The sequence below is a fragment of the Macaca fascicularis genome, chromosome 11 (assembly GCF_037993035.2).
Source record: "Macaca fascicularis isolate 582-1 chromosome 11, T2T-MFA8v1.1".
Lineage (NCBI taxonomy): Eukaryota > Metazoa > Chordata > Mammalia > Primates > Cercopithecidae > Macaca > Macaca fascicularis.
The window spans coordinates 126076713-126104516 of record NC_088385.1 but is presented as its reverse complement, the minus strand read 5'-3'; the positions used below and the strand labels follow the sequence as shown (position 1 = coordinate 126104516).

General features: G+C 45.6%; 1 protein-coding gene across 2 annotated transcripts in view; it reads right to left on the bottom strand.

The window, feature by feature from the left end:
* The window catches only part of SRRM4 (serine/arginine repetitive matrix 4), a 177433-nt gene that overhangs the window by 56967 nt on the left and 92662 nt on the right, over positions 1-27804 (bottom strand). The window lies entirely within an intron of this gene.

Here is a 27804-nt window from a genome sequence, read left to right as displayed (position 1 = left end):
ACACATGTAATTTCCAGTTCAAGGCAATCAAGATCCATGTGCCTTCTCCAGCTCCCCCTTCCTCTGTCATAGTGACTTTAGAGTCCACACATTCTGAAGGGTGAAACTATTTGATGGAGGAAAGATGCCTGTACCACATCAGATTTTGCAAGAGAGAAATAAACTGAAATTAGGTTAAACCACTTTGATGTAGGTTTATTTGTCACAGCAGCATAGCTTATTCTATTTGGACTAAATCACAGAGAGATGCTGGAAACCAGCATTTCATTTCCTTTCTCAAGACATAATGGGAGGCCAAAGCATGATAAGATTAGTGTAAACCCCACTTTGCCATTTCTATTCCATTTTTCTGCCTTATTTCTGTATGGACCACATATATGTAGATTCAAATAGTCTTAACTATGTAGTAGCTATAGTATCTGGGGCCAGTCACAACATCTCTGAGTTGCAGTTTCTTCAGTTATAAAATAGTGAATAGTATCAATTCATGTATTGCTGAGCTATTGTGAATATAAAATGAGATAAAATATACAAGCAGAAAGGCCTCAAAAGTGTCAGTTTTCTTTGGTTTTACTTCCTTGTAAACCAAATCTCCAATCTGATGTCCTTCATTGGTATGAACCAACCACTTGGGACAGCAGTCCCCATGAAGGCCTGCAGTCCTGCAGCCCCCTCCTCTGCCACTGACAAAGGCTGCAGAGAATACTGAGGAGTCGCCTATGAGTCCCACTTCTTTATGGGAGTTCCTGAGAGGGCAAGGAAGTTGTCTGGTTAATCAGTTTTGAAGAGACTGTCACTCAAGTTCTTGCCTCTTAACTAGGAAGAGTCAGGAGTTTGAGAGAAACAGGTGTATTTGGTGACACGCAGAGAGCGTCCCTCCCTGCTCACCCTGCCTTCAGACCCCATGTCAATCGTTGATCAAAGGCATTAGCATGTCTCATGCACCAGGCTCCTGCATCGGTGCATCCAGGTTGGTTTCATGACTCAGGATGAATGCGTCTGACAAGCCCCCTGCTCCTTAGGGCTTCTAAGAGAGCAAGCCAAGCCCAGTCGATATTGAAGGAAGGGCAGCAAAACACATCCATCTCTGTCAGCCACTTATGAGTGCATCTTTAGAAGCAGAGCTGGTAGAACTGCAAGCCCTGGAGGGATGGAGATTCTAATTAGGGCTTCTCAGCCCTTCTCACTGCCAACTCTGTGCTTTCAGAACTCCCTTCTGTCCTGCTCAGCCTCAGTTTTCCCTAAACCTCCCTACTATGGGGGTTACCTTTCCATGCCTTTACTTCTGCCCATTTATCCCTGAGGAATGCTGTCCTATCTGCTGTCTGACAACAAAGCTTCTGTTTTCTGCCTAACACCCAGCAAGGCTTGCCTCTTCCCACACTTGTCCTGGCCTAGGGTAACCTGCATTCATTAACTCCAATTTCCTGAGTGCCTTCATTGTATCCAGGTCAGTTTCAGGTGTGGAGATACAGTGAACAAGACAGTGATATCTCCTGTGATTATGGAATGTTTACATTCTAGATGGAGGAATAGATAATAAACACATAGCAAGTAAAAATGTGGCTTGTTGAATGGTAACACATTTTTTTTTTTTTTGAGACAGAGTCTCACTGTGTTGTCCAGGATGGAGTGCAGTGGCATAATCACAGCTCACTGCAGCCTTGAACTCCCTGGCTCAAGTGATCCTCTGGCCTCAACCTTCCAAGTAGCTGGGACACAGGCACACACCACCATACTCACCTTTTTTTTTTGTAGAGACAGGGTTCCACTATATTGCTCAAACTGGTCTTGAACTCCTGGACTCAAGACCTCCTGACATGGCCTCCCAAAGTGCTGGGATTACAGGTGTGAGCCACCATTTTCAGCTGACAGAGCTAAGAAATGGGAGGAATGGCTGCTACTTTGTATATAATAATCAGGGAAGTCCTTCCGGAGGAGTAACAAGGGAGTGGAGACTTGAAGGATTCAGGACTAATCTTTAAGTTTGGGCAGTTTAGAATGTATTGTTAGATTATTTGACACTCTTGTCATCAAAATATCAAAAGATGGAACTTAATTTATCTCCCTTTGAATATTGGATGGGCTTAGTGACTCACATTTAATGAAAAGAATGTAGTAGAAGTAATAATGTATGACCTTCAAGACTTGGTCACAAAAGGGAGCTTCTGCCTTCTTCTCTTGGGTTGATAATTCTGGCAGAAGCCGTGTTGTGAGGACACTCAAGCAGCCATATGGAGAGGCCTATGTGAAGAAGAACTGAGGCCTCCTGCCGACAGTCAGCACCAACTTGTCAGCCCTATGAGTGAGCCGCCTTGGAAGTGGATTCTCCAGCTCCAGTCAAGCCTTACCATGAGACTGCAAACCTGGTTGACATCTAACCACAGCTTCATGAGAGATGGTGAGTTAGAACCACTCAGTCAAATTCCTGAGTCACAGAAACTATGAACCATAATAACTGTTTGTTGTTGTTTTCAGCCAAAAGATTTGGAATAATTTGTTACAGTGATATATATCTTCTACACAGGTATCTGCTGGAAGTAAGAAGTGTACCCTAGGCAGAAGGAATAGCAAGTTCAAAAATTGTTAGCATATTATAAGGAAGAGCCGCCGGGCACAGTGGCTCATGCCTGTAATCCCAGCACTTTGGGAGACCGAGGGAAGTGGATAACTTGAGGTAAGGAGTTTGAGACCAGCCTGGCCAATATGGTAAAACCCTGTCTCTACTGAATATAAAAGAATTAGCTGATGTGGTGGTGCACGTCTGTAATCCCAGCTACTCAGGAGACTGAGGCGGGAGAATCGCTTGACCCCAGGAGGCAGAGGTTGCAGTGAGCTGAGATCATGCCACTGCACTCCAGCCTGGGTGACAAAATGAGATTCTGTCTCAAATAATAATAATAATAATAATAATAATAACAACAACAACAATAACAATAATAAACAGCAAGCAAGGGCTAGAGTGGCAAGAGGTAAGATCAGAGATCAGGTCATGGGAAGACCTTTGAGGCTCTCTGCAGCTGAGATGGGAGAGGAGTCTTTGGAACAAGCGTGATTACATTTGAGAAAGATCACTCTAGTGGTTGAGGGACACAAGGCTGAAGGGAGAGAAGGGCAGAGATGGGGAAATGGTTGCAATAGTCCAGGCTCCGATCAGTGTAGTAGCAGAGTGGAGTGGGGGATGAGATGTGGTCTGATTATAACGAATTTTGAAAGTAGTACTGACATGATTTGCTGCTGACTAAATGTGAAAAGTAAGAGAGTCAGACAGGAGGAGGAGTCAAGGATGACGTCAAGGTTTTGAGCCTGAGCAACTGGAAGGATGGCGTCAACATTGAGGAGATGGAGAAAGTAGAATAGGGAGAAAGCTTTTGGGAAGATCTATCCTCTTTTCTAAGACGTGGTATGCCTTTGCTCCCCTACCAGCAACTCTTAATAATATGTTGTTGTCATTTGATTGTCTTCTATCAAACTGGACTGTGAGCTCCCTGTGAGCAAGACTGGGTCTTACTGCCCCAGAGCCTGCTGCTTAGCGAGCACTCAGCAATATTTTTTCAATGAATCAATAAAAGCGGTAACAAATTAGCCAAAGAGAACATTGTTTCAAAAAGTTAGAAAGTACTTTTGAGATGCTTTGGACTAATTTCGTGATGTTATAGTTGGTGGGAATGGAATCTCAGAAAGGGTCCATAACTCAGCCAATGCCTCAGTCTACTCAGACTGCTCAATCCATGTCTTCTCTGTTCAACCTCATATTTCTTTTAGAAAATATCAGTGAGCTTATTGATTTGTGTGCATTGTCCAGCAAAGCCTTGACACATAAGGTAGTTCACTTCCCACGTGGCTCACTCATACTACTAGCAAGCTGGTGCTGGCTGTGGGCAGAAGGCCTTACTTCTTCACATGGACCTCCCCGTATGGCTGCTTGAGCATCCTCACAATATGGCGGCTGGCTTCCCTGACAATGATCAATCCAAGAGAGCAAGGCAGAAGCTGCCTTTTGTGACCAATTCTTGCAAGTCAGACATTATTGCTATGTCAAGGTGGAGACACATAAGAATACAATTTTGAACTCTCTGGGGCATTGTAGAAAATAAATCGATACCACAAGCAATCCCATGATAGGTAAAAGCTGAGAGCTGTGAGGAATTTGGCAGTGAATAAACACATGGTGAGTGTACTGGCATTGGGTGGGAGGTCTCAGTGACTTGTCTAATGGAGAGAGTAGAGGCGTGAGTTATCTGAAGTATAGGAGAAGCTGGTGGATGCTACTGCCAGAGCCCTGGGGTGTAAGGCTTCGGGTGAGGACAGTGCCTCATCCATCATTGCCAGCAATAGGGGTCAGGAATCAGATATGGGGAAATCTTGAAGATGATTTGGTGAGGAAGGACACAATGGAGTTGCAGGAATTTATGTAACTTTTACCCTCTGATGTGGTAGATTTTTCTTTTTCTCCAATAGTACTGGTTTCACCTTCCTGGTGTTGGGTACCCCACCTGGAATTTTGCAATAAAACCAACAGAAATAAAATGAATTCTGTCAGGCAGACAGGAAGTGCTAAGGGGAGGAAGAAGGAAATTCTCTGTAATATACCATAACATTTAAAGTATTTTTTTCAAAATGTTCCAAGAGGCTGCTTCTCAGCTTTCTTAAAACTTAAAAAGACTCAGACAGCATGTAGCTGAGGGTTTTCCATGACTGGCACAATATCAGAGGCCTTTAAGGAGCTTTTAAAAATATGGATTCTTAGGTCCCATCCTAGTTGTAGTAAATCAGAGTCTCTAAGGGGTGACATCCAGGAATCTGCATCTTAAAGACACATCGCAGGCAATTCAGCCTCCTATTGGATCAGGAATAAAATCCAAACTGACAGTCCAGACTAAAACACTTGGCACAATCTGGCCTGTGACCCTGCTTTCAATCCCTCTTCTACCCATCTCCTACTCCTCTTCGTATCTCACTCTGTTCTAGCCACATGACATCATTGCTTCTCCTCAAATGCTCAGAGCCTTTGCGCTTTCTGTTCCCTCCATCTGGTATGCTGTTCCTCCAGCTCTTTGCATGGCCAGCGCCCTCTTTCTATTCAAAAGTCACCTTTTCAGAAAGGCCCTCCCTGACTCCCGTGCTCTCTGCTCCACCTGTGATGGGAATCACGGTAACCTGTGGTGTCTTTCTTCACCGAGTTTTTTAGTGTTTGAAATGATCATTTTATGTGTCTATTTGCCAAATGATTGTCTTCTGGACTAGAATGTAAGCTTTATGAGAGGGAACTCATCTCTTTCCTCACCCCTGAATCCCCAGAGATGCAGTGCCTGACGTCGTGTAGCTTACTGCTCAATGAACATTTATTGAATGAACAAATGAATACTTGGATGGGTGAACAAATGAATTGTGATTACCGATCTCATGTGGGAACCACAGATCAGATCCTAATTCTCCTTACAAATAAAGAAGCAGAGGTACAAATAAAGAGTCTGAGGTCACTCAACGCTGCAGTGGAATCAGGCTTCACCACAGCCTCAGCCCTCCACAGCCCCACCCATCTCCCCTCCCTGTCTCCAGCCTTGCATCTTTGCAGGTCCTTATGAAAAATTCTGTGTTCCATCCTTGCTGAGGAGTACCGGCAGTTGCCTCATTTTCCTTCTATATCGCATTAAAAAAAATACTTAAAAGAAGGCGAAATCTTCGGGGACAGCTAAAACAGTGGAGTCAAGGGCCGGCACACTCCACTTCACAGAGGGAGGGAGGGAGGGAGGGAGCCATGAGTGCCGAATTCCTCAAGGCCTCCCGGCTCTGTTCCTGCTAATCAGAGACCTGGAGCTTAGATGCTGTCTCTGTCGTCATGGCAACCGGCAGATTCCAAGGCTCCGATAAGAGTCAGGGCTGAACTTTTCTGCAAAACTCCTCAAGAGGCCTGGCTCCCTAGCTGCTTCCCTGCTTCCCATCAAGGCTCTTGCTCACTGAGCCGATCAGTCAGCTGCTCCCAACAAAGTGCTCATTTGACCCAGCGTGGGGTGCAGATCCTCATGCCCCAAGCACTAGGTTTCGAGTTAAACACTGTTTGGGGAATCAGAGACCAACAATGGTGGAGCAGGAAGAACCCCAGCTCCAGCTCAGCTCTGTACAGAGTGGAGAAACGGAGGCCCAAGAGCCAAGGGGACTTGCCCAAGGCAAATAGTGACTCATACCATAGCTCTGGCTAGTAGAATTGCCACCTTTTGACTCCCAGCCCAGTGCTCTCTCCACATCACTCTATCATCACAGCAGCTACTATTTATCAAGCACCTCCTGCATACCAGACACTGAGCTAACTAAGCACTTCTCACTTATCTTCTCATTGAAGCTGTCAAAGAAACCCACCAGCCAGCATTACCATCCCTACTGTGAAGAACAAACTGGGACTCTGAGATATTACCTGGCAAGAACATCAGCGGCTGCCCTGCCTGTTTATAAGAATCAACTGAGAGGCCAGGCTTGGTTGCTCATGCCTATAATCCCAGCACTTTGGGAGGCCGAGGCGGGCGGATCTCGAGATCAGGAGATCGAGACTATCCTGGCTAACACAGTGAAACTCTGTCACTACTAAAAAATAAATAAATAAATAAATAAAATAGCCAGGCGTGGTGGTGGGCACCTATAGTCCCAGCTACTTGGGAGGCTGAGGCAGGAGAGTGGCGTGAACCCGGGAGGCAGACAGAGCTCACAGTGAGCCGAGATCACACCACTGCACTCCAGCCTGGGCCACAGAGTGAGATTCTGTCTCAAAAAAAAAAAAAAAAAAAAAAAAAAAATCAACTGAGAACAAAAAGACGATGACTCTGGAAAACATTTTTTTTTTTTTTTTTTTTTTTTGAGACTGCATCTCGCTCTATCGCCCAGGGTGGAGTGCAGTGGCGTGATCTCAGCTCACTGCAACATCTGCCTCCCGGGTTCAAGTGATTCTTCTGCTTCAGCTTCCTGAGTAGCTGGGATTACAGGCACCCGTCATCACGCTTGGCTAATTTTTGCATTTTTAGTAGAAAACATTTTGAAAATATAGGAAATGATAAGTGGAGGTACAGGGGGAATCGTGGTAATTACATTGTAAGATAGGAATGGTCTTATGTGTTTGGAGAGGATCTGTATCTCAAGGTTTGGTCTGAATCTTATATTCCACAAACAGAAATGGCAGTTGGCCAGGAGATTGGAGACATCTCTGACATTTATTGCCTCCATTCCACAAGTAGCTCCTTCTGTGTATAGAGGACTTACTAATCTAGTGTCTCAATTGATTCCTATAACCCTCTGTGGGGTGTGCAGCAGCAGCGTGGTGAACCTCCTTCCCTTGCATAGCTGAAGGCACTGAAACCTGGAGAGGCAAAAGGACTTGCTTCCATCCAGGGCTCATGGCTCAGGTACTTGTTCTGCCCTTGCATCCAGGGCTGTGAATGGTCCATCCTTGTGCCCACACTTGCCAGACACCCACACTCTGCCTGTTTTGACAGAGAGTGTAAGCCTAGACTCTCGTGCTTAAATGCTCACCAGAAAGTCCAAGAGTTGTCATGCGGCTGACCTAGCCCACAGACAAGATGAAGTTGGCCAATTTGTGCCTTGGCCCCTGGGACCTCAGTCTGGGCTGTGTTAATAATGTCCTGGCCTGCGGTCTTGGCATTCCGAGTCGTTTTCAACGTGAATTCAGTTCATTAAGCCTGGATGGGGGTAATCTTCAGGAGCTGTGACCCTTTGAGCTTTGTCGTTGTGGCTGGAAAAAGCAATAGAGCTTGGAGGAAAACTGGGGATTGCACAGCACTGCTGTGGGAGACATCATTTGGATACAGGGGCAGTAATGTTCATCTTAGTAGAAATTAAATGAAAAATGAAAGGAAGTTTTATGAGGCTGTCATTTCTCTCATTATTTCATTCATTACTCAACAGTTGTTTACTGAACACTTATTTAGTATTGGATTTCAAGGACCCAAAAGTAACCAAGACATTGTTTCTGCCCTGCAGGACTTCTCACCCTGGAAGGGGAGACAGATCCCTAAACCGGGAATTACAACGTGGTGTATAATAAGTTATCTGATAGACAGAGGCTTAGGGGGGCAGTGGACCCACAGAGAGGGCACCTAACCCAACTTGGGGAATGTGGGCAGGTGATCACAGAAGTGTTCCTACCAGATGAATATAAAGTGGTCAGGAAAGTGGAGGAAAAAGGAAGAAGAGCAAGTGCAAAGGTCCGGCACCAAGACACAGCAGTGGACCTTCATGTGACTTCAGGGGATGCAGTAAGTTAGGACAGATAGTGAAGGTGGAGGGTGGGAGGCAAGACTTGAGTCTAGGAAGGAAGAAAGGGGCTGGATTCTTCAGGGCCATGTAGACAGGTGCTTTTCAAGCCTCCATGTGCACGGGTCACCTGGGGATCTTGTCAGACTACAGATGCTGATTCTTCAGTAGGTCTTGGGGAGGGCCTGAGTGTCTGTATTTCTAACCAATTCCCAGGTGAGGCTGCTGCTCCACGAACCATGCTCTGAGTATCTGGGTTGTAGATTCTACAAGGAATTTGAACTTGATCCTGAGGGCGGAGCAACACAGACAAGCACAGCTCCCTACCACTGCCTCTCCACAGGCAATGGATGAGAATGGCTTAGTCCAGTTCTTGGGGCTGACAGCAAGTGTGTAAGTGTGTGGACGTGTGTGAGTATATGTGCTTATGAGTGTGTGGTAAACACTCTTGTATATCAAGAATTGCTTGGCTCTCAAGTTCAGGTCAAAGGACAAAAGAACCATCTGGAGAAAAATCAGCTCAGCATTTTTTGCCCAGCTCAGCCAAGCAGGTCAGGCACCCAACCTGCCTAGGGTTTGAACTGTCATCACAGAATATATCCATCCACTGCCCTCCAATCAACCCCACATCCACCCTGTCATTTCTCCCTCCACAGGCTGGCCTGTCGATTGCCTATTTGCTTCATGAGAGATAAAACTGCTGAGAAGTGGATTGGATTCGATTGTTGAGACTGCCTAAAATGCAGGCTGCCTCCAACTATGGAAGGGACTGAATTCCAAAATGTCATAGTTTTCCACTTGAGCAGGGTGTGCAAAAGGTAATTAGGTGATGCTGGGAAAGTGCATGGGGTCTGGAGTCCTGCTGACCTGAGTTCAAGTCCTGATTCTGCTAAGTTGTGTCACCATGGGCAAGAATAATACCTCTTCTTCCAGCCCAGGCCCCCTGGGCATCAGCTGGAATTGCAGACAGAGTTAGAATTTCTCTGGGGAGGGTGAGTTGCTAATTATGTTTTCTTGCCACAGGACAAGTGAGTCCCTTTTGGGGATCATCACAGCCACTATTAGAAGAAAGACAAAGCAAGCAAGAGGGAACTGGAAAGTGGGAAGAAGCCCTCAGCTTAAGAGGAAACCTCCAACCAAGGAAAGGAGGAACCTTGGTACGAGATCTAGGAGAGTGTAAACTGGTCCCAAGAGGTGCTTGCCAGGGACCATTCACCTATTCTTCAGTCAACAGGTATTTATTGAGCACCTATTATGTGCAGGCACTGGGAACAAGATAGAGAAAAAAAACCTTGCTTGGTGGAGCTTGCATTGTACTGCAATGGGTGGAGGTAGGAAGAGAGCAGAAAATAAACATAATTAAGTGGTAAATCTTAGAAAGTAATGAGTGCTATGGAGAAAAGATACAGAGTGGGATAAGGGAGATGGAATACTACTGGGATGGACTTGCAATTTTAAACTGGGTAATCAGAGAAGCCCTCATTGAGAAGGTGAGATTTGAGCAAATACTTGAAAGTGATGAGGGGGTGAGCCTTGAGCATACCCAGGAGAATATAACAGGCAGACTGCAGCCAGTGCAAAGGCCCTGAGGTAGGAACATACGAAATGCACTGAAGAATTAGCAGTGTGACTGGAGCTGAGGGAGCAAGGGGGAGATTAGTAGGAGGTAAAGTCAGAGAGGTAATGAGGGATCAGGTATAAGAATCCGGTGGGCTTTCACAGGGACTTGGCTTTTTCTTCTTGGTGAGATGAGAAGCCACTGAAGGCTTCATTGGATAGATATGTTCTGACTTAGGTTTTAAAGGATCCCTCTGGCGTCTTGCTGAGCATATATGGCATATAAGGGATCTGGAATAGATACAGGAAGACCAGTGAAGAAATGACTACAATGATCCGTATGAGAGAAGATGGTGGCTGGGGTCAATGTTTTTTCTGCAGTAGTGTTGAGAGGTGGTCAGATTATGGACTTTTATTGAAGGTAGAATCAATGTAGTTGTTGCATGGATTGGCTATGGAGTGTGAAAGAGAGGGGCCAAGGATGACTCCAAGGTTCTGGGTCTGAGCAACTGGGAGGATCTTGCTGCCAATCACTGAGCTGGAACAACTGCAGACGGGGAAGCGTGTTTTGGAAGAGTCTTCTAAAGCTCAGTTTTTGAGATGCCAATTAGATTTTGAGATGCCAATTAGACATCTATGTTGAGATGGCAGGTGGGCAAGTGGGTACATGAGTCTGGAGTTCAGAGAAGAGATCAGAGCTAGGGAAACACGTTTGAGAGATGATCGCATTTGGACAGTGTTTAAAGCCAGGAGACTGGATCTTCTGGGAGTAAGATGGAACACCAGGCTAGTAACTAACTACATTAAGGGTGAAAGTTGAGGAGGGAGGTAAGCTCCCATGGCATTCTACCAGTGGGGTTTTAAATAACAAGATGGCTCAATAAAAGTGCCCCAGCCTGGTAGACTGGCTCTTAAAATATAAAGTGACCGACAGCTCCAAGTTATTTATCTAGACCCAGTGATTCATTTATTGTTTGTGCATTTATTCATCCATTCATTCCTCAGCTCTTCATTCACTCACTCATCTGCTAAGCATCATTTTCCTCCTGAGGAGGGTTGTTTCAAGATGACCCAAACATGAGCCTCTCCTTCAAGTGCGCAGTCCAGAGGAAGGGATGCAGCAGGTACATTAGAAACTCTCATATAGGTGTATGGGGTGTAAGTGGCTGAGAAAGGAGACATCCTGACTGGGAAAGGCATGTGTGCTCAGAGGATACAAGGCAAGCTGCACAGAAGGGACAGAGTTACTAATCCGGGAGAGTTGGGCGTGCATAGTGAGTAGAGCCGTCGGATAGACTCTGCCTGACCACTCACCAGCTGGGTGACCTTGGGCAAGTCCTTTCACGTCCCTGGTGAAACCATAAGTTGCAATCACTTTACGAGGCTGCTGCAAGAATGAAATGAGATGACGCATGTCCAGCGCTTAGACAGTATCTGGCACATGGTGGTACTTTGAATATCAGCCACATTTTCCAAGAACAGACGACACTGGTCTCCAGCCTCAGTTGCAAAGCTTGCCTCTGGGGACCCACTCACTGTGACTCTGATTACCTTTCCTCAAACAGCCAAGGCAAGGGATTCTGGGAAGGAGAGGGACGGGAGGTTGAAATGCCCTTGAGGGTCCCAGGAGATCCTCCTACACCGAGGTCTTGGCTTCCTACCACCAAGCTGAGTGGCTACTTCAGAACCTAGAAATGCTGCTGGAACCTAGAAATGCTACAGGAACCCAATTCCTGCTGAGTTCAGGCTTCTCTCTCTCCAGTGCAGGGATAAATTTGTCTCTCCCTCCACTGCAGGGTCCCTCACAGGATCCTCTCATCAGCTAGAACTGCAGACAGGGGCCTTCGGAGAGGATGGCTCAGTTAGGACCTTGCGCTCCTGCAGACACACACACACACTCATGCCAGAGGCTGAGGCTTGGGAGAAAATTCCTAACAAGCAAAGAGTAAGCTGCTGCTGAAATCTGCAGAAAGGACAGACCAGACAAGCCACAAATCTTCATGGCAGGCTGTGAGCTCCTGCGGTCTGGGCTTGTTAGTTTTAAAATAACACAGCAAGAAGTGAGATAAAGGGCTTCAGTGGGAGAAGCTGTCAGACACCTTGCTTCACACTGTTGGGGCCACCAGAGGGGTCTCCTTGTCTCTCCTCCTGGGTTACAGAAACTGAGGTTGCCAGCTTGGTCAGTTGCATTGTTGCCAGATCAAAGTGAGAACTTGTCAGAGCTGGGCCAGCCCTTGGGGAGCATTGAGTCCAAGCCTGGAGAAACTGAGGTCCAGTAGGGGTGAGTGCTACACTCAAGGGCACTTGGTGAGTTAGAGGCTGAGGAAGGACCATCAGCTCTCTTTGTCTGCAGCATAGTGGATGTTGTTGGTCAGATCCTAGATCTCTTTCCAGATTGGTGGAATGTTAGCTGCAAATGCCTGAGGGATGCTCCCTCCAGAAGATTTTGCCCACTCCTGGTGGGATGTGGGGAGGGAGGCCCAGAGCCAATGACTAGCTGACATTAGGAGTACAAAAGACCTGCCCCCTTGCCTCAAGGTCAGACCAATTCGATGGGGGAATCCACATTCCAGAACTCCCCTTAGGATCAGGCTGAGGCTTGAGTCCAGTTGAAACTACATCTTTTCTCAGCTGTCTTCCCCTGTCCTACCCTGCTTCCTCACTCCCTTTCTCCTCTCTCAATAAGTCACATGCACCCAGACCCCTATCTCAGGCTTCCTTTCTTGTGAATTCCATCTAAGACACAGACCCAGACCATGTTTTCCTCTATCAAACTATTAATATTAAATGCAAAATGATGGTTAACATCATTCCCTTGTCAACAGAGAAGCCAGATTGTATTATCTGGAGTCAAATAGACCGGGGTTTGAATTCTGCTTTGCTGCTTCCTGGCAGTGTGATCCACAGGAAGTTCTTTAATATTATCAAGACTTAGTTTTCCCGTCTGAGAATGGGAAACGTTATCAGAGATGTTAATATTACCTGCTTCATAAGGCAGTTGTAAAATGCATATTTTCTGGTTGCCTAATAAATGCTCAATATATGTTTGATGATGATGATGGTGATGGTGAAGATGGTGATAATGCTACTGATGATGATAGTGATGGTGATAATGGTGATAATGGTGATGATGATGATGATCATGATGATGATATTGAGGATGACGGCAGGATGAATAGAGAGGGTCGTCTATACCAACCCCACCAGTCAGCACAAAGCTCTCAGAAGACTCCACCTCTGCAGCTCCAGCACCAATCATCAGCAAGCTCTCAAACCCACCCTTTCCATTCACCCTCCTTTAGGTTTATTCCATAGGCTCCATCCTTTGTCATCATCATTCTTCTCTGACAAAGGATTCTCCGTGGGAGAGAGGGAGCTCTGGAGAGAGGAGGTGTCTGGCTTTATGCAAAAGTGGCCATTTCTCAATGCCAACCCAGGCATCCAGCTGTTCCCACCTGTAGGAAATGCCTCCTCCACAGTGATTCTGAACAAGGAGTTGATAGGAAATGTCTGTCCTTCCGTTGGGACTTTTTATCTGCCTTTTAAAAGTCAAACCCATTACCTCAGGACTGTGGGTTTATTAGAGAGCTTTATCTTTATTAGGCAGTCAGCTTTGTGATTATCTCCTACCAATTGGTGGGCTCCCCGTGGCTCCAAGAGGACTTGGGGTGGTGCGGTGGGTTGTGGCAAAAACAGACTAGGTCAACTCAGCACAGCACCTAGGTCAACTTAGCACAGCACCCTCCCAACCACACGGACAGAGGGTCTGTGCTAAGATGGGCTCTCACATGGGCTCTCTTTTTTTTTTTTTTTTTTTTTTTTTTTTTTTTTGAGACGGAGTCTCGCTCTGTTGCCCGGGCTGGAGTGCAGTGGCCGGATCTCAGCTCACTGCAAGCTCCGCCTCCCGGGTTCATGCCATTCTCCTGCCTCAGCCTCCCGAGTAGATGGGACTATAGGGGCCTGCCACCTCGCCCGGCTAGTTTTTTGTATTTTTTAGTAGAGATGGGGTTTCACCATGTTAGCCAGGATGGTCTCGATCTCCTGACCTCGTGATCCGCCCGTCTCGGCCTCCCAAAGTGCTGGGATTACAGGCTTGAGCCACCGCGCCCGGCCTCATATGGGCTCTCTTTAAACTACATGGCTTCGCTGTTGACGAGGGGCAGGGACGGAACAACTAGGAGACACCGGGGGCTTGGGAATCAGGCAGACTCCAGCTGAAAAGCTGATCCTGCTGCTTTCAAGCTGCGATCCTGGGCGAGTCACTTCATCTCTCTCCTGCAAAACTGGGATAACGCTAGTGTCCAGCTCATAGAGATGATGCACGCAAAGTGCTTAACACAATTCCTTGTGCAGAGTAAGCACTTAATCAACGTTAGCTGTCACTGTAATTGTAATTATTCATTGTAAATAGCCTTTGGGACCTAGTCTTCCAACCTCCCTGTCTTGGTTCAAGCTGATCCCTCTGCCCAGAGTGCCTTCTCTACCCTTATCTGTCAGGAGAAGCCTCACTCATCCTTCATATCTCAGCTCAACTATCCCAACCTCCTTTTGTGGCCCCCCACTTATTACCCACCCCCCGCACCCCCAAAGATGAATCAATTCTTTACTGCACTATGTTCCAGCATCTCTTTGTGAATCCCTCCGAGACATCACTGGTGGCCTTGGGCAAAGTCCTTCATCTATTTAAGTCTCAGTTTTCTCATTTTAAAGATGGGGATGATAATACCTTATGTATTGCAGTAGCTATGGGAAATATACATCCAACTAAGCACACTGTTTTATTATTATATTTAGCATTGCAATTATTATTGAAAGAGGCTCAGTAACTCCAATATAAGAAATAATTTCTGCTTGGTGAGGAGCCCTGTGGATTATTCTTTCCCAGTCATATTTGATGGGGTGCGTGACTTTTAATTTGCCTAGAACCCTTTGGGGAACCTGAAATCAGGGGACTGGCCCCAATGACCTCTGATTAACCTGTCCAGTTCCAGGACTTTTGTAAGTCAGATTTTTCTCTGGATGGAAGTCCTCCCCATCATTTCATCTCCTTCTGAATCACCCTGGGACAGCACAGTAGGGCCCAGAACCTACCAGTGTGGGGCAGCACAGTAGGGTCCATGAGCCCCCAATTTAAGGATGAGAGCTGTCATCTCCAAACAGCAATTACGTTCAAAGGCTGAAACGTGGGTCTACCAACTTCTCCAACTCACTGTGTCAGAGTAAAGGGACCTCACATTTATTGAGCACCTAGTATGTACTAAACACCTCATCAGACAATTAAAACCCATTATTTCATTTAAGTCTCATAGTAAACTCTTAAGGTGGGTATTGTAAGGGTCATTTTTAGATGAGAAAACAGGCTCAGAGAGGTGCAGTGGCTTGCCTGAGGACACACAGTGAGCAAGTGAGAGAGCCCAGTGTTCTCAAGGAACAGTGGCTGGGTGTACCTGGTCTCCAGACTGAGCATGGCTCCCCAATCCAGAAAGACCTATGTCTACACAGCTTTTGGTGTAATTATGTCTCTTTCCACTGCAGATCATGTTTCTGCATCCCCCATGCTGACTGCTATTCCATCTTCTCCCTATTTCCTCTCCTACGCCCCGTTCCCTGGCTGCTGTCAGCACAGTCTATAGACTGAGACACTCAATCAATCAGCCAGCTTGCTCCAACAGCTAAAAAACACCCCGTCGACCAATTTTCCCTCCAGCACCTTTCCGGGGACCATGAAACCTCACTAATTTGGAATTTGCAATGATTTCTGACACAGAACTTGCATTTCTCATTCCAATAAAAAAAAAATGTCTGAATGAAATGTCATTACACGGACCCCTGGGAGCTTCTGAGCCAGGCCCTGGCAGGCAAAAGGCCCTGTTTCCACTCCTTTCCTCCTCGTTCCTTCTCCTGGCTTCTTTCACCTGCATCTATCTCTATGGTTGGATTTTATGACTGACAGCACCATTGTCAATGCTGATATTACCACTAGTTACAGTGGATATTCGTGGAGCACCAGCAATGTGCTGGGTACTGTTCTAAGTGCTTTGCATATGTTTGATCTTGTCATTCTCATGACAATTATTAGAGGCTGGTACAATGATCAATCCTGATTTACCAGTGAAGAAACTGAGATCATAGGAGATCCCACTAAAAAGTTGTAGAGATAGAATTTAACCCAGACAATCTGACTCCAGAGTCCATGGTTTTAACCCTTTCACCATAGTACACCTCTTGGGCTGGGCACCATGGGAACCACCTGTAGATCCTCCAGCCCCAGCAAAACTTCCCCCCACCTTGGGCATCTGAGAGCATCACATAATGGGGCAAGAAAACTTTGTGTCCTTCTACAGCTGTGAGATTGGTATTTAGAGTTGGGGTTTGGAACTCTGTCTCCAGACTTCAGTCACAATGGACACTGCTGAGTGAGATCTTTCAAAAGAAACCAGTGGCAAGGACTTTGAGAAGGATCTTTACCAGGCTCAAAAGTCTGGGGTATTTGTTGCTCTTAGGGATCAACCATCTAGCCAAAGCTCTGGCTTCTTCCTACAACTATTTTGATCTATATGGCCGATACAGATAAGAAATACACAGCCAGAAAGCTATGCACCATCCCACTCCCCCTTCCCTGTGAAGGGGCCCTACTGCATCCTTCTGCATAAGCCCAGAGTGCACTTGCCTCTGTGGATGTACACTATGGCATCCTCCTTTTCAGGCAGGGAAACATCAACCACTCTGGTTGCTTTAGAGTATAGTTTGAATATAAAAGGCCATAACATTCAGAAAAATTCATGGCTATGGCTTGATTCCACCAGTTACCTATTTGGCTGGTGGGGTGAAGACAGAGTCTTGTTTCCCTGTACAAATTTCTCAGCCCCTGGTGGTGGGACCTGTGGCTGAGACAAGGGTTGGGGGGACAGGATGGAAGCAAAGCACTTTAGACCAATCAGACATCTCTCAGCCACAATGAAACTGCCTGTCTAGGAACTCCATATTCATGGCCATATTTTTACCTGCACCCAACTAAGAATATCCAAATGAGTATATAGCATGTATCCAGATGTGTGTATGTATGAGGGAGGTGGAGCCTGGACCCAGATGTTTTTAATATCCAGGTGTGTCATACAGGCAGATTAGTTATGTCGAGGGTGGCCATGTAATCCATTGTCCGAACTGGGATGCTTTGGGGAACAAAAAGTGTGTTGACAATAAGTGCTCAGGTGTGTGTGGCCCTCCTGGTCATCCCGTTTTCCTGAAGAGGCTTGAGTGTTCTTTCTACCTCTCCATTTGAAAGTCCCACAGGCATCTCAAACTTAACGTGACCAAATGTCAACCTGTCACCTCCCCTACAAAGTGTTCTCTAGCTCTACCCGCTTCCTACTCATCCAAGCAGCAGCGGCCACCACCCTCCATCCTCTTTCTCTCACTTTCTTGCTCATTCTGACTCCAAAGCATCTCAGCCTCCCACTGCATTGCCACCTCCTGGTCCAAGCCACCACCGTCTCTCACCCAGACAACCGCAGCAGCCTCCAGAGCAGCTTTTAGCTTTCACCCTGACCCTCCCCAGCCTGATGTCCATGCAGGAGGCAAAGCTGTCTTTCCAAAGTGAAGATCGGATCATGTTATTCTCTTGTGCAGAGCCCCCAAAAGCAGGTCCAAACTTCTCAGCATGGCTTTCATGCGTCTTCAATTTCTGGCCCCAGCTACTTCTCCAGGTTTGTCATTCTCAGCTGCTTCTCACTTACCATGCTCAAACCAGGGCCTTACAGTGCCCTGAAAAGCCCCAGCATCTTGGCTGTCTTTGTTCTTTCTGCTAGATGGAGTAGAGCATGAAACTCAAGGGCATGGCCTGGAGCCAGACTACTGGGTTCAAACCCCAATGCTGCCACTCTGTGACCTTGAGCAATTGACTACCTCTCTGGGCTTCAGGTCATCAAGGGTAATAATAGTACCTACCTCATAGGGTTATTGCAATAATTAATGGTGAAAATATGTAAAGCTGTTGGAATAGTGCCGGAAATAGTAAGTACTCTGTGTTTGCTAATTAAAATATGGCATCGGCCAGGCGTGGTGGTTCACACCTGTAATTCCAGCACTTTGGGAGGCTGAGGCAGGCAGATCACCTGAGGTCAGGAGTTTGAGACCAGCCTGGCCAACATGGTGAAACCTCATCTCTACTAAAAATACAAAAATTAGCCTGGCGTGGTAACGGGCAGCTGTAATCCCAGCTACTCGGGAGGCTGAGACAGTAGAATCGCTTGAACCCAGGAGGCAGAGGTTGCAGTGAACAGAGATCGCACCACTGCATTCCAGCCTGGGCAACAAAGAGCAAAACTCTGTCTCAATCAATCAATCAATCAATCAATATTTTCAAAAACTGGCATCATTTACCTTGCCTCCTTCAACTCGATCATCTCCTGTCCATTTTTCAGATTTCAATTCAGATGTCACCTCTTTCAGGAAGCCTCCCCTGACTACTAGGCCTGTTGTGTCCTTTCTCTGTGTGCACAATTCCCTCCATTGCAATTGTCTGTTTAATTCTCTATTTTCCCTCACCGGACTATGATAATTTTGAGGCATAGCCCAAGACTTCTGCTCCATTTTATCCTCAGCACCTAAGAAAATGATAGCCCCACCATGCGTCTTCAGTAAACATTGGTTGAATGAGAGAACCAACTAGAGAAATAGCCCAATCAAACCAGCAAGGGAGAGGTTAACTAAGGGTGCAGGCAGCAGATGGCAGTGTATCTCACTATCAGTGTAGCTACACATAGTCCACCGGAGGCAATTCCTGAATCCCAGTACACTGGGATCTGTAATAGATATTTCTACAAGATAGGCAGGTACTGAAGGGCAGATGGGTTTCCCCTGAGGATGCTGCACGCAGAAAGAGTGCATGACTCCAGTTCCCATATCCTGCTATGATGTCCAGTTGTTTGCCTGCCTTCCCCTCCCACCTTCCAGAAGAAGTAGCTCCTCAGTTCCAGGGTGCAGAGGACAACAGAATCACTCTGTTTGGTGTTCAGGAGTTCCCTTCCCCTGCTCTCCTCCCTCTCCTCTCCTCCAATATTCACCTGCTCCAGCAGCCAGACTCTCTGAACTCAGAGGGCTGGGTTCAAATGCCAGCTGTGCCACACACTTGCTATGTGACCTTGGGCAAATGAATTTCCCTCTCCTTGCCTCAGTTCCTGCACCTGTAAAGTGGGAAGTGTAATAGCACCTGCTTTGTAGGGCCGTGGTGAGGATTCAGTGAGGTGATGCACTTTGTAATGCACATGGCTTATGGCAATAGCTCAGTGATGCTTTGCAGGATGTAAAAAATAATAATCCCAAATTCTGTGTCTTCTCCATGCTGTTCTGCTCACTTCTAACACCTTCTCCCTATGTCTCTGCATGGCCGAGTCCTATTGATTGGATCTCCTCTGTGTATTTAGATGCCCAGCTGCTGTTATCTCCTCTAGCATAAATCCAAGCTCACTGTAGGCACCTAGCAATGTTCTGGGCAGCTGCACTGTCAGCTCAGCTCTGAGCACAATAGTTCTGAGTCCATTTTCCAAAGTACCAGCTGACCAGCAAATGTCCCTGGCCATCTGGGGAATGGGACCATTCCCTTATATGCAGCATTAGAGATAAGAATTCTGGGGCAGGTAATTTATTTGCGACATGATCCTAGGATGCTCCGGTAAGGACGTTGGGAAGAGAAACAGGGAAGAAAGCCAGTTACTGCTGCAGGTGACTGGAGCTTAACATCTCTGGCGAATCCTGGGAACCTGTGTAGGCCATAGACCTCAGAGCTGTTCCACCTAAGCACCAGGGAGCTGGAATATTTATACACCAGCTCCCATCTGTCATTGGTTGAAAGCTGCTCCAAAGAGACATTAATTCCTGCCTCATGTATGGCAGAAATCAGGGAAGACTTCCTGGAAGAAGTGATGCCTACGTTAAAATCTGAAAAATGGACAGGAGGTGATGAAGCTGAAGGAGGCAAAATGAAAATGCTCCATGACCAGAGTACACTCAGGTAAGGAGCTGCAGGTCCATGAGTTAGAAGTCAAGCTGATGTGCTCAGAAATGGTGGGTGATGGGGGAAAATGGCAGGTCAGTGACAACATTGGCTGCTTTGGCTGTGCCTAGGCACTGAGTAGGGTTTGAAGGGCTGCAGCCCATGGCTGTGCTCCAGAAAAAAAAGATCAACTGCCCAACTGCCCTGGAGCTTTCACGAGGGGGTTCTGAATTCAAGGAAACACGAGGCTTCACTCCCTTGATCAAATCCTCCTCTCCTTCCCCGCTTTCCTTCCTATGTTCTTTCTCTCCTTCCTCAGATCTTTCTTGAGCTTCTGCTCTGCTAAGCAGTCTTAGAGCATAAAGATCAGGCAGAATGCTAAAGTCCCCAAGTCCAATCCCTTCTCCCTGTAAGGCTCAGAGAAGGGACCTGACCTGCTGTGGGTCATATAGCCAGTGAGTGGCAGAGTAGCAAGCAGACCCCTGCTTTTCTGACATCTTGTGCTTCAGGCTACTCTGGAGGGCTCTTCTGGAAACTCCATCACTGCTCAGTCTGCCAGAACTGCTTCCCCTGGCTGCAGGCCCGGGGTGGGGCTGGCTCCAGGATGAGGAGGTTAAACGGGGCTGCTGGGTGCAGGGCTGGCAGCAAGTGAAGCCTTCATCCCATCACAGCACCCTGGGGCTGAATCACCAGCTAGGCTGGCTTGGCTCAGCATTCAAATGCATCCTTATGCGCTGCAACAGTCTGAGGAAGAAAATAGGATTTTGCCTTTTGTTGCAATTTAAAAGAAGCTGGGGGGGTGGGGGGAGCGGATTCATGAGCACATTCTCCTTCTCGCTAGAGAGCAGCCCATTTGAGATCAATCAAATGTTTTCTGCCAAACCCTACAGGTCCACATTCTCCCAAATTACATTGGCTGAAAGGAAAATGGGAGATGCTAAGAAAGAAGAGATGAGGCCACTGTGGTGGTGGCAGGGGTCGGGGGTGGCTTTACATCTAATGGAGGAGGAGGAGGGACAGAGGCTGGACAGGGTGTGGGACTTCCTCTTTTTGTGGAGGGTCTTGGCTCATGTTCAAAGGAGCTACTGAGCCCTTTAGAGACCCCTGCTGGGAGTTCAGCCCACTCTCAATAACTCCTGCCAAATAATGAGGCTGATCCTAGGACCCACAAGTCCGAGCCAGGAATGCTACAAACTCGAGAGACAACCTCTCCCTGCGGAACAGCCCGGGGGCTGTCAGCCACGGTGTGGCATGCAGATCCGTCATGATCAATTGTCAGCTCTGTCATGGCTTTGCTACTAATGATTATTAAAGACTAAAATTTGAGAATGGTTTCCAATTAAAGTAAAGGTATAAATACATGAATCTTCATCATCTCCATTAATGGCAGCTCCTGTTAACTGTTCTGGTGGTAACCTTGGCGTTGTCCTTGACTTCTCTCTTTCAGACCCCAGTTCTGACCTATCAGCCAATCTAGATGCTAACTTCAAAGTACGTTCAGAATCCAATCACTTCTCTCCTGTACATGGCTAGTGCCCTGGTCCAAGCCCCCATCATCTTGCACCTGCATTATTGCAAAGGCCTCCTAATAGGTCTCCCTGCTTCTTGCCTTCCTACATCGTGTTCCCCAGAAGGTGGCTGGAAGGATCCTACTAAAATTAAGCCACATCATGGTGCTGCTCCCGTCAAAGCCCTCTGATCACTTCCCTAAAGCCAAAGTAGCTACAAGGTCTACACAGTCCAGCCCCTGTTACCACTCTGACCTCACTTCCTGCTCCTTTCCCCTTGTTCTCTCCACTCTGGTCCCACAGGTCTCTTTGCTGTTCCCTCATGCACCAATTACACTCCTGCCTCAGGAGCTTTGCATGGGCTGTTCCCACTGCCTAGAACACTCTCCAAATAGCTACAACTTCCTTCCTTATTTTCTTCAAGTCTTTGCTCAAATAAATATCACCTTCTCAATGATACGTCTTCCCTGACAACCCTATACAAACGTGATTTAAAATGGTACTCCCTCCCCATTGTACGTGTCTCTCCTTCTGCTTTATTTCTCTCTATAGTATTTATTACCCTGTAATATAATATAATCATTTACATATTTATGTTGTTTATTGGATGTGCCCCTTACTCCCACTAGAGTCTAAGTTTCATGAGGGTAGGGGTTTTGGGTCTGTTTCATTCACAGCTATTTCTCAGATCTTTGAATAGTGCCTGGGATACAGTAAAGGCTCAATTAATATTTGTTAAATGAACAAGCAAACAGATTCCAAATTCCTTCTATGATAAAGCTCCTTACCGTCAGTTGTGTTCTGTTATGCTTTCTTGAACAGGAAAGAAAGGTGCGGATTGGAGCTTGTGTGCTCAGAATGTTAACATGTATTCTTGGGTTTATGCATAGGGCTATGCTATGTATGTAAATATCACCTGGTATACATCTGGACTCTTGAAAAAAAGATTGAGAATAATAGGATTAATGAATGAGTAGATTGAGGGTACTTCACAGCCTTCGTTGCTGTGTGGCTTTGAAGCAGTTGCCTGCCCTCTCTCTGAGAGATAGCTGAGGAATAATGCAATGGTAATTGCTCCCAGAATGATTTTGGCTTAGGTCCTGGCTCTGCCACCCCTAGCTGAGTGATTTTGACTAAGGAACTTAACTTCAGAAACTTCTATTTTTCCCATGCATAACTTGGGAAGAAGGAGCCACATGGTGGGAGAGGTGACACACATTAGTGTGAGCTTTGGAATTAACATCAGGACTTGAGTCCAGCCACTTACTATCTGTGAGTTTCTGTTTCATAACCTTAAATGTTTATAACCTAAGACCGTTGTTGTGAGAATTAAATGAGTTACCACATAGACAATGGTGTGGAAATAATAACAGCTAATACCTTAGTACTTATATTCTAGTCATTGTTCTAAGTGCAATATATATGTTAATTATATAATTATACATAATTTAGTGCTCATCACGATGCTATGAAGACAATATTTTTTCTCCTATTTTAAAGACAAGGAAACAGAGGCACAGTGTGTTTAAGGAATTCACCTGAGGTTACACAGCAAAGCCAGGTTTCAAAGATGTAAAACCAACGCTTCCTCTTTCCTCCCTAAATAGAACCACCAAGGTCCCAGAGATCCTGACACCTCTCATACCAGCTAACAAAGGTTAGGGGTTAAGACTGGCTGACACCCCACGTTCTCCAGGTGTGGATGTACATCTTTAAGAATCAGAGTTCTCCTGAGCATTTGAGTGGAGAGGGGCGCCAGGTAGCTGAATTCGGGTTGATTAAATCAAGGAGAAAATCAATTAAATTTAAATAAAGAGAAAAGATTGGAAATCAGGCACAATGCCTTCTTAATTACAATGCCTAATCACTGGCTGAAAAAAAAATAACTTCAGAACATTTCATTTCATATACGGCCTTGTGTATCTGAAATGAGAGGCTTCTAATGAAATGCACATTACCCCACTTGACTAGTAATTGACTAGGCGATCCCAACAGTTTCATGGGTGGAAAGGATTGGGCATAATAGCCAGTACTTTTTAAGGATGTGACAACACAGGATGCTTTGGGGGTTTACAGAGAGGTAGCTGACCCCCAAGGTCCTCTTTCCTTTACAGTACAACTCAACTCTCCCGACAAAGTGTGTGACCACCGGGCAGGACTAAGTGTGCAATGCGGCAGGCGAACATGATTAAATGGCTTTTCTCTGCACAGTTTAGAGTCATTGCAAACACACGAGGCTGGGCAAGATCACTGGCAATCAGAGACCAAATGCCTCAAAGAAATTGCTCTGACAAGTATCCCTGCTATTCAGATCTTGGACTGTAGCCTTCTAATTGGTCTCTCTGTCTCCCGTCTCTCCCCTGCCAATCTTTCTTGTCCACTGCAGCTAGGACCGTCTTTATAAAGCATACCTCACTGAGTCACTTTCATGATTAAAATCCTTTGGATTCCTCTTGAGAGAATAGTTCAGACTCCCAACTGTGGCCCAGGAGGCCAGACACGATCCATCTCAGCCCATCATTTCTGCAGTTCTTGTTTCCTCCTTCTGTATCCTTGGTTCCAAGAATACCAACCTGATGGTGCCACCCCAAACCTTTCTTGCTGTCATGATTTCATGTCTTCACATATGAAGTTCCTCCACCTGCAACATCTTTCCCTCCCATCCCTAACTCATTTATGCCTGCATCACATCCTCCTGGACCACCCCCTCACCTGGCTGGGTTTGCAGCCCCTCTCCTGTGCTTTTGGTCTGCTTTGTCCACAGAATCTAACACAGTATCCAGCCCAGAGTGCATCCTTAAAGATGTACTTTGTTTTTCACTTTTTTTTTTTTTAATACAAGTCTCACTCTGTTGCCCTGGCTGGAGTGCAGTGGTGTGGTCATAACTCAATGCAGCCTCAAACTCCTGGACTTGAGTGATCCTCCTGCCTCAGCCTCTTGAGTAGCTGGGACTACGGGTACATGCCACTATACTTGGCTAATTTTTGAATTTTTAATTTTTTTGTAGAGACGGGGTCTCACTACATTGCCCAGGCTTGTCTCAAACTTCTGGGCTCAAGCAATCCTCCTTCCTTGGCCTCCCAAAGTGCTGGGATTACAGGCATGAGCCATCATGCCCAGCTTAAAGACTTTGTGGAATGAATGACTGTAGATTTGCCAGTGATACTGGATAACGTATAGCCTCCCCCTTGCAAGATGAGGCATCAGCAACACCATCTTTCTCTCAGGATGCTTTCTTGCCTTTTTGACTATGAATGAGTGTGATTAGGCTCACTGTCTCCTTATTCTTCTGGCCCTTTAAGGATACGTGCAGCAGTGACTAGGGCTCTTAGAAATGAACACCATTGATTCAGTTGTCCAGTCATTCAGACTTCCTGCTCCCATTACTTGTGCACCTGTAATTGCCCAGCATCAAACTGGGCACGTGGGTTTCAGAGAGCTGACTAAGGTGGTATCTCTGCCTCACAATAAGTCATAACTCGGTACACAACTAGGGGGCAAATGGATGCTTATAATACCAGGACATAAGGGATGAATAGAGTCCCTCAGTGATTCCTTTCCTAGAGGAGGGGGCTGAGGCTACATGCTATGGTTTTCCCAAAGTCACGAAAATGATATCCAGTAGACGTGTGAATAACGTACATCCCACCTGCCACCCCTCAAGCTGCTTATGTTGTCTTTGGGTAGGGGAAGGTCTTCAGAACCACCCGTAGGCAGAACCAGTGAATAAGACCTCAGCTGGATATGTCTGGATGCATTTGAGCATGGTTGAGGCTAGGATTTAAGCTAGTGAAAGGCAAAGTGACTCCATGAAGTGAAGGTTGAGAGATCAAGAACCCTATACATTGGGCATCTGGAAAAGGTCCACTTTCCAGTGTTGGGGAGAGAGAAAGTTCCCCTAAAATCATTCTTATTGTCTGTAGTTTATGGAAGGTAATTTTTGGACCACTCATTAAATTCATTCCTTCATTTGTTGACTCATTGAACAAATATTTATGGGATAGCTACTGTGTGCCAGATAGGATACTAAGAGCTCTGCAGGCATTTTCTCACTTAAGACATGACCCTTGAATTAAAGTTGATTTTAAGATATTATTATAATTGCTACCATGTCACAGTTGCAGAACCAGAAGTCAGAAAGGAAAATAACTTGCCCAGCTAGTTATAATTAATAATAATGATAATAGTTGACATTTGTGGGTCATTTATTACATGCCCGGCACTGTGCTAAGCTAATATGACAAATTTAATCCTCTCAATGAAGTTGTGAGGTAGGTACCATTAATATCCTGCTTTACAGATGAGATGATTGATGTTCAAAAAGATAAAATAACTTGCCCAAGGTCAACAGCTGGTACGTGATGGAGCCAGAATCGTAAGTGTGTTCATTCCAAGTCCAGTATTTCTCCGTGTGGCCCATGGATCACTTATATCAGAATCACCTAGGACAATTGCGTGAAATGAAAACTGCTGTGCCCACATCAGACCACAGGATCTGAAGGCAAGGCACAGGAATCTGCATTTATACAACGTTCCCAGGTGATTCTTACACTTTCTAAAGTTTGAAAATTTTATTGCCATTCTGTAGGTAGGGACCCAGCAGCTTTCAACATAAAAGAAATATCACATTTGACTTTATCACTCAGCTGATTTGAAAAAACATACTGCAAGGAAGAAAATCAGTGAAACTCTCCCTTGGTCTCAGGAGAACTGCAAGAGATATACAACAAAGACACCAAAGGCATTTTGATGCCAGTACTCCAGCAGATGTGTTTACGCAAGTCAGTTTGATTACAGGTGCTAAAAATACCCCCTTTAAATTTAGAAGCCCAGAACATTTCCCAGTGCTTTACCAAAAACCAGCTTTTAAAAATTCTTAATTCATTCCTAACCCCACCTCCTACAAGTTATTAGTATTGATGCTGGAGCCCCAGAGTTTGTTATCAAGAATTATAATGGCAAATCATGGAGACATTTTCTCTGATTACAGAGATTCTGTGTGTTTGGCTTCCACCTCCCTGACAGCGGTTCCTCTGAATCAGCAAAGCGCCAGCTGTACTCTTGCACTTCCTTGGGGGTGGTTGAATATCAGATCTTGACAACTTCCCCAAATAAATTTTCTATTCAGTGTGACCAGCCCTTACTTCTTTCTCCTCAAACACTTTTATTACATTTCTTACTTTACAACTTTGATACCATTTTAATATATGAGAAGTTCAAAGACTTAATTCACAGATGAGGAAACTGAAGCAGAGAGAAGAGAGTAACTTGCCTGAAGTGACAAAGCCATGTGAACAGCAGGGAGGAGCCTAGGCATCCTGTGTCTGAATGCAGGGTTCTCCTGATACCATGCTTCCATCTCCTGGAATTCTGATCCCCATTACCTATTAGCTTACAAGTTTAGGCAAATAACCCTCTCAAAGCCATTTTTTTCTTCTGTAAAATGGGTATAATAATACTGTCCACTTCAAAGGGTGATTGTGAGAATTAAATGAGTTAATCCATGCAAAATGCTAAGCACAGTGGCTGGTATATAGTAAACCCTCAATAAATGGCAACTGTCATTATCATCACTATCATTATCATCATCATTGTCATCATCATCATCATTACACCTATTGTCATCATCATCATTCATTGTCACTATCCTCATCACCATCATCATTGTTATCATTACCTTCACTATTACTATCATCACCATTGCCACCATCACCATCATCACCATCATCATCACCACCACCACCATCATCATCATCACCATCATCACCATCATTGTTACCATCATCGCTATCATCATTACCACCATCATCATCACCATCACTACCATCATCAACATCATCACCATCAGCACCATCATCATCATCACCATCATCAATATTATCATCATCATCACCCTCACCATCATCACCACCACCATCATCACCATTATCATCACCATCATCATCATCGTCATCATTACCATCATCACCATCATCATTATTATCATCATCATCACCCTCACCATCATCACCATTATCATCACCATCATCATCATCATCGTTACCATCATCACCATCATGATTACCACCATCATCATCACCATCACCACCATCATCAACATCATCATCACCATCAGCACCATCAGCACCATCACCATCATCACCATTATCATCACCATCATCATCACCATCATCGTCATTACCATCATCATCACCACCATCATCATCACTCTCACCATTATCATCATCATCAGCCTCACCATCATTACCGTCATTATCATCATCATCCAGTCCAGATCCCATGCTGATGCAATAAGTAGTTATTAATATCAGAAAATTATTATTATTTTTTACTTTGCTCATTTTTTTAAACAAGAAGAAACAATGTTTGGCACATTGTGTCAAAATATTTGTTAGAAGTTTTGTGAATCAATAAGAAAGATCCAAAATGATGAACCTCATTCAAAGTTTTGAACCAATTAACATTTATTTCAATTGGAGCTT